At 47.2% G+C, this 16,100-nt stretch overlaps 1 protein-coding gene across 4 annotated transcripts in view; it reads left to right on the top strand.

Moving 5' to 3' along the window:
- cadm2b (cell adhesion molecule 2b) overlaps positions 1–16,100 on the top strand; it is a 1,294,793-nt gene that overhangs the window by 894,617 nt on the left and 384,076 nt on the right. The gene's annotated exons all lie outside the window — the stretch shown is intronic.

Raw genomic sequence — 16,100 nt, 5'->3', positions numbered from 1 at the left:
TCAGAATGGCGCATCAGTAATCTCAGTGAAATAGGCAAAACCAGCAAATTATTTTCACCAGATGCCCATCACTGTCACTCTGCACATTCCTGAGCACATCACAGCTGTTTCTTATCAAAGACACTTGATAAGGTACCACCCCAAAGGCTGTTAGATAAAAAGGACTTGCATGTTTGGTGTTAATGTATGAGCAAAGACAGAGGATTGGGTAAAGGACAGAAAACAGAGAGTAGGAACAAACAGATCTTTTTCAGGTTGTCAGGCTCTTACTGGTGGTGGGGTGGTTGCAGAGTGTGCACGGTTTATGTCACCGACTTTGATAAAAACTGAATGTGGGAGCTGACAGGGCAGGAGGGCACGGAGTCTGCAGGCAAGTAGGTCAGCAGACAGGAAGGTGGGAGTGGTAATGTGAGGTTATGCATTTTAGTTTGAATTCTTCTTAATTGGTGGGTAACCAGTGAGTGTCGATGAACAGGGGGATCTCGGTGGTCCAGGAAAGGCACAGTGAATGTGCGGGGGAGTCCAGTAATTAGGAGGGGACACAGCCTGTTACCTGTTCTGGGCAGAGGCCCTGAGTACGTTGTCGGGAACTGAGATAATGGGACGGAGTACTCACAGGAGGCAGGATGGGAGGAGGCATCGTCAACATACCTGTGGGAGTGCGTGGGTTTGCAATGGATGTTTGTTGCTGGCCAGTCCCTCAAGTTGGAGAAGCAGGAATCCAGAAAGGGAAGGGTGGAGTCCGGGGATGGCTGTGTGGAGGTGAGTGCCTGGTGGAAATTGGCAGTAGAAGTGATGGACTTTTCAAGTTCTACATGTGCAGGAAACAACAGCAACGTGGTCGTCAATGTACTGGGGGAAGGGCCTGAACTGTGATGAATGAGACGGACATAGCTTGGCCCATGTGAGTGTCCGTAGCTACTCCTTTGATCTGGAAAAAGTGAGTGGAGGTGGAGGAGAAGTTGTTCAGTGTGAGGACTTGCAACCAGGCCAGTGAGCGTGGGGTGGAGGGGAACCGGTTGGACATCTGTCCAAGGAAGAAGCAGAGGGCCCTCAGATCCTCCTGGTGTTGGACAGAGGTGTCGAGGCATTGTATGTCCATGATCAGGGTGAGCCAGTTGGGATCAGGGAATTGGAAACTGTCTACACGACAATGCTGGAGGAACTCAGCAGGCCAGGCAGCATCCGTGGGGAAAAGCAGGCGGTCAACGTTTCGGGTCAGGACCCTTCTTCAGGACTGAAGATGGGAAAAGGGGAAGGCCGATATATAGGAGGGGAAAGCAGAGCAGCGATAGGTGGACAAAAGAGGGGAGGCGGGGTGGGCACAGGGTGGTGATAGGTAGATGCAGGTAAGAGATAGTGATGGGCAGGTGTGAGGCAGGAGGGGAGAGCAGATCCACCGGGGGATGGGGCAAAGGTAAGGAGGGAAAAAAGGGGGGTAGAAAAAAAGAGAGAGAGACTAGGAAAGGGAAGAAAAGAAGAGGCCTGGTTTTGGGGTGGGGCCTTGTGGGGATTACTTAAAGTGGGAGAATTCAATGTTCAGGCCGTCAGGCTGCAAGCTTCCAAGACGGAAAGTGAGGTGCTGTTCCTCCAGTTTGTGCTTGGAATTCTCCCGGCAGTGGAGGAGGCCGAGGACTGACATATCAGTGATAGTGTGGGAGGGGGAGTTGGTGACTGGCAACGGGGAGATGCACATCACGGTTACGGACGGAGCACAGGTGTTCTGTGAAACAGTCACCTAGTCTGTGTTTAGTCTCACCAAAGGCAAGGCCTCCTCCACTGCCAGGAGAATTCCAAGCGCAAACTGGAGGAACAGCTCCTCATCTTCTGTCTTGGAACCTTGCAGCCTAATGGCATGAACATTAAATTCTCCCACTTTGAGTAATCCCTAGAACACGCTACCCCTCCAACACCCCCAACTATGCCTCTTCCCTTTTTAGCCTAGCTCTCTTTTTTCTACCCACCTTATTTGCTCCTTTGACCCATCTCCCCAATGGATCTGCTCTCCCCTCCTCCCCCCCCCACCTGCCCATCACTGTCTCTTACCTTCATCTCCCTATCACCACCCTGTGCCCACCCCGCCTCCCCTCTTCTGTCCACCTATCACTGCTCTGCTTTTCCCTCCTATATATCGGGCTTCCCCTTTTCCCATCTTCAGTCCTGAAGAAGGGTCCTGACCCGAAACGTTGACCGCCTGCTTTCCCCCACGGATGCTGCCTGGCCTGCTGAGTTCCTCCAGCATCATCTCGTTTTTCATGTAGATTCCAGCATCTGCAGTTCTTTGTTTCTCCAGCTGGAAACTGTTGGAGTGGCCGATGGTATCCGAAGTGTTGTGGATGTGTGGAGCTCTGCATTCAGAAGGGGTTAGGTTAGAGAGAGTGGGGAGAGTAGAAAAGTCAAGGAATTTACTCCCCCGATTCAGCTAGAAATGAACAGATGGAGAGAAGATGAGAGGCCAGAGATCAATAGATATTAGGACACTGAGGGAATCCAAAGGCGTGGGCATCATGTGGGAAAGTGTTCTGATACTGGTCCTGAGCAGGCTCGAGGGATCGTGGGACTCTTCCCTGCTTTTCCAGTTTACACTCCTGTGACTCTCTTCCATCCCATGAAAACTTTGGTGTTGTAAATTAGTGAACAGCAGGAGATTTAGAGCATAAAGGGCCATTAACTTTGGCGCTTCTGTTGACTGGATTGAAATTAAATGTGTTTTTGTATCAGCAATATCCATTTTGTGTAAAAACCCACATTCATTAATTTGAGTGTATTTTATGTACTTGCTTCATATCCTTTATGTCTGTCACTTCATCTGTTATATCAGCCCTCTCTATCTTAAGAGCGACAGACTTGTTGACTGTTAAATGCTTGTGGGAATTTGGTTTAATGCGTGTTGACTGGGTACAATAGCTAAGTCAGTGAGCTGCTGTGTGTATGACTCACTTCAGTCTATTTCTAAATAGTATGATTGAGTGATTATACCAGGGCACTTTGTGATTGTGGGGAACGTGTCTGTGTGTGTGAGCCATTTCTTGGGCAGTACAGGATCAGCCACCAACTGCCAGCAAAGGCAGCTATATACCATGATGTTGGGCCCCACTGTGGCCAGTGTTATGGAGACAAGTCTGTTCTGAGATGGTGACAATACCCTCAAAGTCATAACTTTCACATGTTGTACAGCTTTAATTTAATAATAGCATCATCAGAAACGTGCCCGATCTAATAAAGCAGTTGACACAAGATCTGGGACTAATAGTCTTGAGCAGATGCCCAATAAAACACAGATAAATTTAACTGCTCATCACTCAGGAGAGACGACTAATGTAAATCAAAGAAGCTGCAGATGCTGGAAATCGGAAACAAAAACAGAAAATGCTGGAAACACTCAGCAGGTCAGGTGGGACTATTAATGTGATCCCTGAGCTCCAAACCTCATACCCTCAAAATGTAAAATTACTCTGAGGTTGGTCTGACGTTGGAAGGTGGTGGGTTTGGCAGTGTTTTGGGGCAGACCTTTACTGAATCTGGATGTTGATTTGATTCATACAGATTAGGACAGCTTCCCGGCACTGTCAATGTCAATAAAGGGCTGTCAAGGATGGAATCCTGGTACCAGACTGGATCCCACCACCTCTAAGCAGAAGCAAAATACCAAAAATGCTGGAAATCAGCAATATAATCAGTGATTGGTAGAGGTGCTCAGGCCAGGCAGGAGCTGGAGAGCATCAGAGCCAACATTTCATGTCAGTGATCTTCTCTCTCAGCAGATGTTGCCTGACCTGCTGGGAGTTTCCAATAGAGTCATAGAGCACTACAGCACAAAAACAGGCCCTTCGGCCCATCTAGTCCATACTGATCTGATATTCTGCCTAGTCCCATCTACCTGCACCTGGACCATATCCCTCCAATCCCCTCCCATCCATGTACCTATCCAAACTTCTCTTAAATGTTACAATTGAACCCACATCCACCCCTTCCGCTGGCAGCTCGTTCCACACTTGCACCACCCTCTGAATGAAGAAGTTTCCCCTTAAATATTTCACCTTTCACCCTAAACCTATGACCTCTAGTTCTAGTCTCAGCCAACCTTAGGGGAAAAAGCCTGCATGCATTCACCCTATCTATACCCCTCATAATTTTGTATACCTCTATAAGATCTCCCCTCATTCTCCTGCGCTTCAGGGAATAAAGTCCTAACCTATTCAACCTTTCCCTATAACTCAGGTCCTCAAGTCCCAGCAACATCCTTGTAAATTTTCTCTGCATTCGTTCAAGCTTATTGATATCTTTCCTGTAGGTGGGTGACCAGAACTGCACACAATACTCTAAATTCGGCCTCACCAACATCTTGTACAACTTCAACGTAACATCCCAACCCCTGTACTCAATGCCCTGATCTATGAAGGCCAAAGTGCCAAAAGCTCTTTTTATGACCCTCTCTACCTGTGACACCACTTTCAAGCAACTATGGATCTGTATTCCCAGGTCCTTCTGTTCTACTGCACACGTCAGTGCCCTACCATTCACTGTGTGAGTCTTACCCTGGTTTTCCCTCCTAAAGTACATCACCTCACACTTGTCTGCATTAAATTCCATCTGCCATTTTTCAGCCCATTTCCCAGCTGGTCAGATCACGCTGCAAGCTTTGATAGTCTTCCTCGCTGTCCACTATGCCCCCAATCTTGGTGTCATTCACAAATTTGCTCATCCAGTTTACCACATTATCATCCAAATCATTAATAAAGATGACAAACAACAACGGACCCAGCACCTATCCCTGCGGCACACCACTAGTCACAGGCCTCCAGTCAGAGAGACAACTATCTACTACCACTTTCTGGAGCAGTCTCCCATGTGGGACTTTGTCAAAGGCCTTTCTAAAGTCCATGTAGACAACATCCACTGCCTTCCCTTCGTCAACCTTCCTGGTAACCTCCTCGAAGATTGGTTAGACATGACCAACCACGCACAAAGCCATGTTGACTATCCCTAACAGGCCCTGTCTATCCAAATACTTATATATCCTGTCCCTCAGAATACCTTCCAATAACTTACCCACTTCTAACGTCAGGCTCACTGGCCTATAATTTCCCAGCTTATTCTTAGAGCCTTTCTTAAACAACGGAACAACTTCAGCTATGATCCAGTCCTCCGGCACCTCACCCGTGGCTAAGGATGTTTCAAATATCTCTGCCAGGGCCCCTGCAATTTCTGCACTAGCCTCCCACAAGGTCCAAGGGGGACACCTTGTCTGGCCCTGGGGATTTATCCATCTTCATTCGCACCAAGACAGCCAGCACCTCCTCTTCCGTAATCTGGATACGGTTCATGACCTCACTACTCTTTTGCCTCAATTCTATATTCTGTGTCTGTTTCTCGAGTAAATACAGATGCGAAAAATTCATTTAAGATCTCCCCCATCTTTCTCAACTCCACGCATAGATGACCAATATTTTCTGTTTTTTTCCCAGGACATGGTGTACAATCCACAGATAAATGTTATTGACAGAAACCAAGCATCATTTAATTATAAAGTAGATTGCTTGACATTGGGGAGAACATTATAATGATACGGTTTAAAGAATGGAGAGAGCTTCCCTTAACTTTTAACAGCACATTAAAGTGTCCTGGATGTGAATTTATTCAAATTGATCTGGGAGCATACTGTGACAATAATGTATAATGAAGAGTCAATGGTTATTCAACCAGACCAGTTAACGTGTCTGATATGTATACAAACCACAGACTATAATTCTGCCAAAGTGAAAAATCAATTGAAGCTTTAAGGATTTTGAATAAACAATGAGAGCAACCCAGTACAGTTGTACCAGTACATGTCAGCAGAGTTACCAGGCAGGGGACACAGTGCTGTACCACAACAGTTCAGTGCTTCTAACGTTCAGTGAGCTCAAACACTCTGTGTATGTGGATGTGTGGCAGGAGTCCCAGGGGCCATTCAACTGAAGTTACATTGTGCCTGGTGAGTAGGAGACCAAAGCAATCCGTGGTCTGAGGCAGAAGCTGGTGGGCTTTGAGCTAATGTGCTGGTGAACAGGTGAAGAGGGAGCCAGGTCCTTGTCTGGAGTAGAATCAAGCAGTCAGGAGGAACACTATTGATGCAGCCATGGCTGTGCCAACTCTTTGAATCATCCACAGCTCCCTCCCCTGCTGCTTCCCTATCACCCTGTAGATTTCTCCTTTTCAATTATTCCCTCAATTTGCTTTTGAAGGTTTCTGTTAAATGAGCTTCCACCACTCTACCACACAGCACGTCCCAGATCACAACTTGCTGCCAAAAATAATTTTCATCTGATTTCCCCTGGGATTTTTTTTGTCAATTATTTTAAACCTCTGTCATCTGGTTACTGACTTAAAAGTAGAAACAGTTTCTTCTTAATTATTCTATCAAGACCACTCATTGATTTGAACACCCCTATTAATCTAACCTGGTCCAAAGAGAGCAATTCCACCTTCACCTATCCCTCCCCATAACTGATGCCTCCCAGTGTGCCAAAATCTCCCCTGCTCCCACTCCAAAGCTTGACACCTGCTGGGAACCAACCAGGGAATTCAAGGGGTTCATTATGACTTCTTTGCCTGTACTCTTGTGCATTTAAAGGCAAAGATATTTTTCAAAAGCCTGTTTGACTTACCCTTCAAGGATAGAAACCGGCAGGCATGGTAGCATAGTGGTTAGCATAACGCTTTACAGCGCTAGACACCCGGGTTCAAATCCGGCCGCTGTCTGTAAGGAGTCTGTACGTTCTCCCTGTGTCTGTGTGGGTTTCCTCCGGCTGCTCCGGTTTCCTCCCACATTCCAAAGACATACGGGTTAGGAAGTTATGGGCGTGCTATGTTGGCGTCAGAAGCGTGGCGACACTTGCAGGCTGACTCCCAAAATCACTACGCAAAAGATGTATTTCACTGTGTACATGTGACTAATAAAGATCTTATCTAATAAAGGTCTTATCTTAAAAAAATGTTCTCACAGAAGCAGCTGGATAATGAGGTCATTTAGTTGTCTGTAGTAATTCTGCACCAATCCCATTGAAGGAATGACAGGCGACCACACATCCGTCCACATTCACTTCTCAACAGCCCTCAGGTTCTGTACAAGTGAACACCTTTCATCTGATGAGACATGGTTACAATGGAACCTACCAACCTCCAGTTATATAGAGCGACAGGGAAGGGGTAAGGAGACAGGGGATGAGGAAGCGACAAGTGACCGTTTCAATAGTTAGAGGGAGAAATTTAAATCTATGGAAAACCATAGACTGAACATGGGGAACACTAATGGCGCAGTGGCAGAGGGAAAAGTCCAGGACACCAGGCAGCAGCTCAGTGACGTGGGAGAGAGTAGGGGAGACCCAAGGGAGCACAGATCGCACACACATGTCCCAGACAAAGCCAGACCCCACACCTCTCAGCTCATGCCTTAACACCGAGCTCACCCAAAACCTCCCACACATACCCCCTACAGAGATCATACACCTAACACCCACAGCCCCTACACCCACACCCCTCATCCCCTACACCCCCATCCCCATCCCCTACACCCACACCCCCTACACCCACAACCACACCCCTCACCCCCTACACCCACACCCCTCATTCCCTATACCTACACTCCCTACACCCACACCCCTACACCCACACACCCTACACCCACACCCCTCACCCCCTACACCACAATCCCTACACCCAAACCCCTAACCTACACCCAAACCCCTAACCCACACCCCTTACACCCACACCCGCATTTTGTGTTACTTCACTGAGACAGGGCCATCTTGCTGGATTTCCTGATGTTTGCGTGAGTTTCCCACGATCAGCGGATGCTGTATCATCCACTTTCTACACAAATCCTCTACCCGAAATATTGACTGCCCATCTCCCCGCATAGACACTGCTCGACCCACTGAGTTCCTCCAGCAGATCGTCAAAACCCTCTACAAACACAATTTCCCACTATATTAAGATATGGAGTCTGGAATAAGGCACATTGCAATAAAGGCGAGTGGAGCGGGACCAGGATAATGAACTCGTGAGCCAAATCAAAGTGGCAGGGTCCAGTGAGACTGAATCTCCAGTAACGAGATCAATGAACACAAGAGGGATAATTTTCCCACTGTCCGCTAACTCACAACCTAACCCTAACCCTAACCCTAACTCTATCGGTAGTGTCTAGGAAATCAACTTTCTCGCTACTTGTGATGGCCTTCACTTCTATGGAGGGGTGATGTGTGTTCAGGATTTGGATGAATTCCTCTAACTCTCTCTCAGAATGTGTCCAGACACCCCAGATGTCTTCTAGATATCTGTAGAGGCACATGGGTTTTTTGGGACATTTTGGGAAGACCGTCTCTTCCCACTTTGCCATGTATATCCCTACACCTTGTGATCACCCAGCACCTACACCCAGTGATCACCTGGTCCCTACACCCTGTGATCACCTGGCCCCTAGGTTCTGCCCTCTCTTGTGTCTCCATTCAAGAGAAATGACTCCCAATAACATTCTGAAATCTTGGGATGCTTTACTACACTGAAGTTGCTATGTAAATGCAAATGACAGTTGTCCTTGCAGTGTTTCAGACATTCTGTTTTATGGTCTTGGTTTTAAAGAATATTTGGAGGGTGAATGAAAAGGTTAATTGTGATGGAACAGATCCTCCTGGGAAGTGAGCGGGAGCTGACCTTCTCCCTGAAGAGATGGTTTTGCTGGTGATCTTTGCTTTTGGTACAGTGAGTGACTGGGTCACAGACGTCACACTTGAGGCAGCAAGAAACAAAAACTTGGATGACGTTGCAGGATGCTGTAAGGATCGGGCTGAGTGTTGGATGTTGATATTTGCAGCTTTCCTGCCCTTTCCATTTTCCACAGTTGCACTTGATTCCACATTGTGCTGAAGATGACTTAATGTATTCCTTGGGACAGCCGGATTTTATTTATTTTAAACAAACAATGGAGTTCAGCACAGAATCCTTCAAAGCACGCATGGAAACACAGGATTGCAAATTTACTTGGCCGTCAGCAGGTCAGGAACCCACATACATCTCAGATCCATTCTCAGCAAATGCTATCAACTGAGCCAACAATGGGCTCCCATGAACTGAGGACATGTAACAGGGCCACCAGCATGCCATAATAACCATGGCCATGCACCCATGATCCTCATCAGCTTGGGCGGTTCCCCAGGTTTGGGGATGACTTGAGGTAGTCACCTGGTCCCTACACCCTGTGATCACCTGTCCCTCCCCTCCCTGAAACCTGGGAGCTCTGCCCCCACATTCAGGGTCAGTCTGCTTTTAGCCACATCAGCGAATACAGTTTTGATCTTTGATTGTTTGCCCGTGCGGTGATTATCCTTTCAATCTATCAGTGGTTCTCTCATGGCCGTCTCACTGTTTAACCTGCAGTGTGATGACACCTGGTCTCTGGCATTTCTCTGGATAGCCTTCAAACAGTATGAGATCTCAGGACTGATTAACATAATGTCCCCTGACCTTAAGTGCAAGTTTATGTTGATGGAGCTTTGACAAGTGGCTTTGATGTTGGAATGTAGATTAAGACCCTTCCTGTGTTGGTGATGTGCCACACTTCACTTGTTCACTGAGAGTCCGCAATCGATTATCCCTCTTTCCATTCCACTGCCCACTGTGAGATATCTGGTTAAACGTACCGCTTTTTTATCTGAGTGATCTTTCATGAGTAAGAGTAAATATACAAGAGCTAACAGATTTTTAGTGTTTTGTCGTATTTTTGATTCTCGACATTAATGTCCAGGCTCTGTGTGAGATAGTGTGTGTGCTTGTGTGTGTTTGTGCGTGAATGTGTGTGCATGGGAAAGAGAGTGTGTATGCTTGTGTATGTGACAGTTTGTGTTCGTGTGTCTCTGTGTGTGTATGTGTGTGCGCATGTGTGTGTGTGTTGTGTGAGAATGTGTGAAAGTATGAGTATTCATGTGACTGTGTGTCAGGGTGAGTGTATGTGTGTTTGTGTGAATGTGTGTGAATGTGCATGTGAATGAATGTCAATGTGTGAGCATGTATGCATGTGTCTGTGTGTGTGTGAGTGTGTGTGTGTGATATTGTGTGTGATATTGTGTGTGTGTGAGTGTGATATTGTGTGTGTGTGAGTGTGTGTGTGATATTGTGTGTGAGTGTGTGTGTGTGTGTGTGTGTGTGTGTGTGTGTGTGTGTGTGTGTGAGAGAGAGAGAGAGAGAGAGTGGGTGGTGCATGAAGCGGTGGAAGGGTCTGTGAGAGGGTGTCTGGATATCCTGATAGAGCAAATGATGGAATTGTTTCCAGACCTCTGTGTTTTGCTGCATCGCCCAATGTCTCAGCCTCTTGAGCTTCACACAACCTTCCCTATGTTCAGATCTGATTTCCCAGTAAGAGGGATCCCTCGGTGAGGTGGAGATGATGGACCAGAGAACGGAGAGTCTGGGAGGTGGTGTCTGAGTACAGGCATCTGTAACACAATCAGTCCCCACATTAAGTGACAGTTTCAACATCTCTCATGGTCTCAATGAGCAATAAACCTGTTTGGACTGTGTATTTGATGTTGTTGGGCTCAGAAGCTAAGAAAAGCAAAGACAGGAAATTTAATTTCCTTATTTCAATTCTTCAAGCTGTCCAGTATGTTTTCCTGACAGTAGCCTTTGCTCATACATTAATAATCGGTAGTTAGCTATATGTCCTGGGAGGGAGAGAGTGGATCTGCACCCTATAACTGCTCTCTCTGTTACTGTAAACTGTCTTTGGATATTTGGACATGATTAAAAGAGTTAATCAGTGAATCCAGAGGGCATACCTTACATTTCAAGGCAGGGCAATCAAGAGAAGGAGTTAGGAAACACTTCACACAAAGACTGGTGGGGATCAGGAACTCTCATCCCTCAACTGTTGAGGCTGGAGTCCATTGAGACGTTGAGTTGGGGAGACAAAGTCTCATCGCATCCATAACATCTCTCTTTGGCATGTTAGACATGTCCTCCACCATGAAGACTGACACAAAATAGTTGTTCAAGGCCTCGGCCATTTCCACATTACCCAATGTTAATTCCCCCTTCTCATCTTCCAAGCGACCTACATTCACTTAAGCCGCCCTTTTCCGCTTCATATTATTATAAAATCTTTTACTACCTGTTTTTATATTTTGTCCTAATTTACTTTCATAATCTATCTTCCCTTTCCTTATTGCTTGCTCAGTGGTTCCTTGTTGCTTTTTAAAGTTTTCCCAATCTCCCAGTTTCCCATTACTCTTAGCGACACTGTATGCATGAACTTTTAGCTTGATGCCTTCTTTTATTTCCTTAGTTATCCAAGGCTGGCTCTCCCCACCCTTACTGTCCTTGCTTTTGACTGGAATATACTTTTGTTGAGCACTGTGAAAAATCTCATTGTAAGTCTTCCACTGTTCTTCAACTGTCCCACCATATAGCCTGTGCTTCCAGTCTACGCTAACTCCTCCCTTATCCCATTGTAGTCTCCCTTGTTTAGGCATAATACACTGGCTTTAGGTCAAACTATTGCACCCTCCATTTATATGAGAAATTCAATCATACTGTGATCACTCTTTTTAAGAGGATCCCTAACTACAAGATCATTAATTTTGCCTGTCTCATTGCACAGGACCAGATCTAAGATAGCATTTTCCCTTGTAGTTTCACTAATGTGCTGTTCAAGAAAGCTATCACAGATGCATTCTATGAAGTCCCCCTCAAGACTGCCTCGACCAACTTGATTCGCCCAATCCATGTGGAAGTTAAAGTCCCCCATGACAACTGTCGTTCCATTCTTACATGCATCAAATATTTCTTGGTTTATAGCCTGTGCCACTGTAATGTTATTATTCGGTGGCCTATAGACAACTCCCACCAGTGACTTTCTCCCTTTACTGTTCCTAATCTCTACCCAGATGGACTCAACACTCTGCTCCTTAGATCTTATATCGTCTCTCACTGTTGCCCTGATCTCATTCTTAATTAAGAGCGTTTCCCCACCTCCCTTACCTTCCTGCCTAATCTTCCGTATTACCTGATACCCTTGGATATTTAACTCCCACTCATCTCCACCCTGCAACCACGTTTCTGTAATGGCCACTAAATCACACCCCTTTGTACTGATTTGTGCCACAAGTTCACTGACCTTGTTTCAAATGCTACAGGCATTCGGATAAAGTGCCCTTACACTCATGGTCCTTTTAGAATCTGGTAACCTTTGTGTCCTTTGCTAGAATCCAGTAACCTTTGTGACTCTTCTATCCTCCACTCTTACTTTTCTCTTTTCTAATGTTTGCTCTGGTCTCTGCTTTGCTTCCCTCTTTCTGCATGGATTCCCATCCCCCTGCCATATTAGTTTAAACCCTCCCCAACAGCACCAGCGAACAATCCCCTGAGGACATTGATCCCAGTCCTGACCAGGTGCAGACCATCCGGTTTGTACTGGTCCCACCTCCCCCAGAACTGGTTCCAATGCCCCAGGAGTCTGAAACCCTCCCTCCTGCCCCACTGCTCAAGCCACATGTTCATCCTAACTATGCTGCTATTCCTACTCTGGCCAGCACATGGTACAGGTAGTAATCCTGAGATTACCACCTTTGAGGTCCCACTTTTTAATCTATCTCCTAGCTCCCTAAATTCAGCTTGTAGGACCTCTTCCCACTTTTTTCCTACATTGTTGGTACCTACATGCACCACAACAACTGGCTGTTCATCCTCCCCTTCCAGAATGCCCTGTAATTGCTCTGAGACATCCCTGACCCTTGCACCCAGGAGGCAACACACAACCAGGAGTCCTATTTGCAGCCACAGAAGCGCCTGTCTAGTCCCCTTACCATGGAATCCCCTACCACAAGAGCGCTGCCACTCTTTCCTGCCCCCCTGGGCAGCAAAGCCACCCACAGTTCCATGATCCTGGTACTGCTACCTTCCCCTGATTAGCCATCTCCCCCAACAGTATATCTGTTCTGGAGAGAGATGACCATATGGGACTCCTGCACTACCTTCCTGCTACTACTCTGCCTGTGGGTCACCCATTCCCTCTGTCCTCTACCGTCCGTCATTTGACATCAGGGATCTGTCTTCAGCTCCTTGACCCTGTTCAAGCAGCCAATGAGATCATGGCTGACCTGTATTTTAATTCCTATTTACTGACCTGAACTTTGCATCCCCTTGTCTAAAAAAAATCTATTCCAAAATTAGTACAAATCTTAGAAATTAGAAATTCTGCACTTTTTTGTGGAGCATAGACCCCTCCCCTCTTTGTTTTGACTTCTTTTGGGAGTCCAGGATCTTGTGTTTTCTCCTTGTCCCAGAGCCTGACATGTACTGAAAGGTTTCTCTGCACTCGCTCATAAAGCTCTTTCCAAAATGCTAACCACCTTTGTTGCAATCACCCTGGAACCTTTCTGCTGCAAGATCTCCCGTCCACCACAGCCCGCCTGGTCTCTGTAATTGCTGCTCACAATCTCACCCACAAGCACCGTACTGCTGCCGCTAAACAACAAGTTTCACGTCATTTTAGTCGGTGATAATAAACCCGATTCTGAGCCCTGCTGAATCTGGGGAATCTGCTCTGCCCTGCTCCCAAAGCTGCTCCATCCTTCACAATGAAAGGTCATCAACCTGGAACAGTGACTGTTTCTCGCTCCACCAGGTGCTGCCTGACCTGCTGTGTTACCAGCACTTTCCGCTTTTGTTTTTGAATATCCGTTCTAAGATGCAGTGCAGGGAACACTGAGCAGCTGCTCCAGATGTGCTTTATGCAGCTGCAGTAAAACTTCCTCTTTGTATTCGAAGCTTCCAGTTATAAACGCTAACATTATTTTAGGCTTTTGATGATTTCCCTGTGTTGACAATTGTGTTTACCCTGGGCAGCTGTGATTGCTGAATCTACTTGCCTCAGTTGTAGAGGACCCCCCACTCATTAAAATTCAAGGTGTTATGTAAAATCTAATCAGCCTGGCACTTTGTTGGACGTGAGCACTGTGCTGTAATTGTGCGGGGACCAGGGGAGTGTTCTGTGTGGAATGCAGTTTCTTTTCATTCATTCATGGGATGTGGACTTCACTAACAAGGCCAGCAGTTAGGACGGTTCTTCAGTGCCCTTGAGAAGATATTGGTGAGGTGCCTTCCTCGTCTGCTGCAGGTTCCTCTCCAGGTGCCACACCATCCACACTATCGCCGCTCCTTCCTCGTCACTGCAGCAGCGCTGGGGGAGCACCTTTCCCAGGAGGACACCAGCCGTTTGAGCAGGCATCTCACCACCACCTTCTCAGGGGCAATCAGGGATGAGCATTAAATGCTGCCCAGATCCCATACAAACAAAAGGTGGTGAATCTGTGGCCAGGCTGTGCCAATGAGGGAGGAGGTGACCAGAGTGGTTGATGAGGTGCTATTCAAGAGGTCGGTATATCCAAGCGCCTCAAGTGCCATTGGAGTTATTTTGACACGAGAAAGAGGCCATTCTGCCCATTGAGTCCACACTGGCTTTCAGAGAAATCCCATCAATTCTATTCCACCAATTATTTCTCTGTGACCTATTCTCTCACACATGCCTGAATTCATCCACCTCCCACCATCCACACTGGGGGCAATTTGCAGTGGCCAGTTAACCCACCGATCCGCACGTTGTTGGGGTGTGGGAGGAAACCGGAGCATCCAAGGGAAACCCACCCGGTCACAGGGAGAATGTGCAAACTCCACACAGACAGAACCAGTAGTTGGGATTGAACCCGGGTTACCAGAGCTGTGAGGTAGTGACTCTACCTGTAGTGCCACTGCACCACAGAGTTGTACAGCACAGAAACAGCCCCTTTGGCCCATCACATCTGTGCCAACCATCTCTACTAACCCCACCTGCCTGCATTAGTCCCAGATCCCCTTGTGCCCTGCTCATTCAAGCACCTGTCTAGATGCCTCTTAAATGTTGTTCCTGTTCCGGCCTCCACCACCCCCTCTGGCAGCTCGTTCCAGATACCGACTACTGTGTATGTGAAAACTTTACCCCTCGGATCCCCTTTAAACCTCCTCCCTCTAGGTTTAGACACCCAGACTGTGGGAAACAGACTCAGCCGATCAGAACGTTCACCTTATGGTACAACAGCCAAAAGGGATCCGATGCTGATTGGAGGAAATCTGTAGCTTGGTCACCCGGAGACTGGACCAGATGTGTGCTCTTGCTGAAGGGGGATTAAACCACCACCCTTCTGCTCACCACTGGTGCTCTAGAGTGCTGAGCTCCACTGTGAAAGGGCGAGAAATCAGTGGTAGAGTCATCAAGAGATGAGCACGACAACAGGCCCTTCGGCCCATTGACTCTGTGCTGATCATCAACCACCCATTTACACTAATCCCATTTTATTCTCCCCACACTCCCATCAACTCCTCCCAGATTCTACCCCTCACCCACACACTGGGAGCAATTTACAGCAGCCAATTAACCCACTAACCTGCACATCTTTAGGACGGGCGAGGAAACCGGAGCACCTGGCGGAAACCCACCCGGTCACGGGGAGAACGTGCAAACTCCGCACAGACGGCGCTGGAGGTCAGGATTGAAGCCAGCAGTCATTCACAACACTCCCACTCACCAGTGGCACATGCAATACCTGCCTGGGGACAGAGACCCAGCCCACACCCTCCCCTCCCGAGGAATGGTCAGTGCTGGATGCTGTTAAACGCAAACCCCAGTGGTTCTCCACTGAAGGCAGTACTGCTGAAAACTGTGCCATTGTTAAAGCTCGTCAGAATCAGGTTTATTATCACTGACATATGACGTGAAAGTTGTTGTTTTGCGTACAGTGCAAGACATAAAAATCTATAAATTTCAAAAATAAATTAGTGCAAAAGAAAGGAATAACGAGGTAGCCTTCATGGGTTAATGGATCATTCAGAAATCTGATGGCAGAGGGGAAGAAGCTGTTTCTGAATCGTTGAGTGTGGGTCTTCAGGCTCCTGTACCTCCTCCCTGATGGTAGTAACGTGAAGAGGGCATGTCCCGGGTGGGGAGGGTCCTTAATGACGGATGCCGCCTTCTTGAGGCACCGCCTCTTGATGTCGTCGATGATGGGGAGGGTTGTGCCCGTGATGGAGCT

The sequence above is a fragment of the Pristis pectinata genome, chromosome 4, assembly GCF_009764475.1.
Source record: "Pristis pectinata isolate sPriPec2 chromosome 4, sPriPec2.1.pri, whole genome shotgun sequence".
NCBI classification, from domain to species: Eukaryota; Metazoa; Chordata; class Chondrichthyes; order Rhinopristiformes; family Pristidae; genus Pristis; species Pristis pectinata.
Note: the sequence above shows the minus strand (reverse complement) of the source record. Positions and strands in the feature narration are given on the sequence as shown.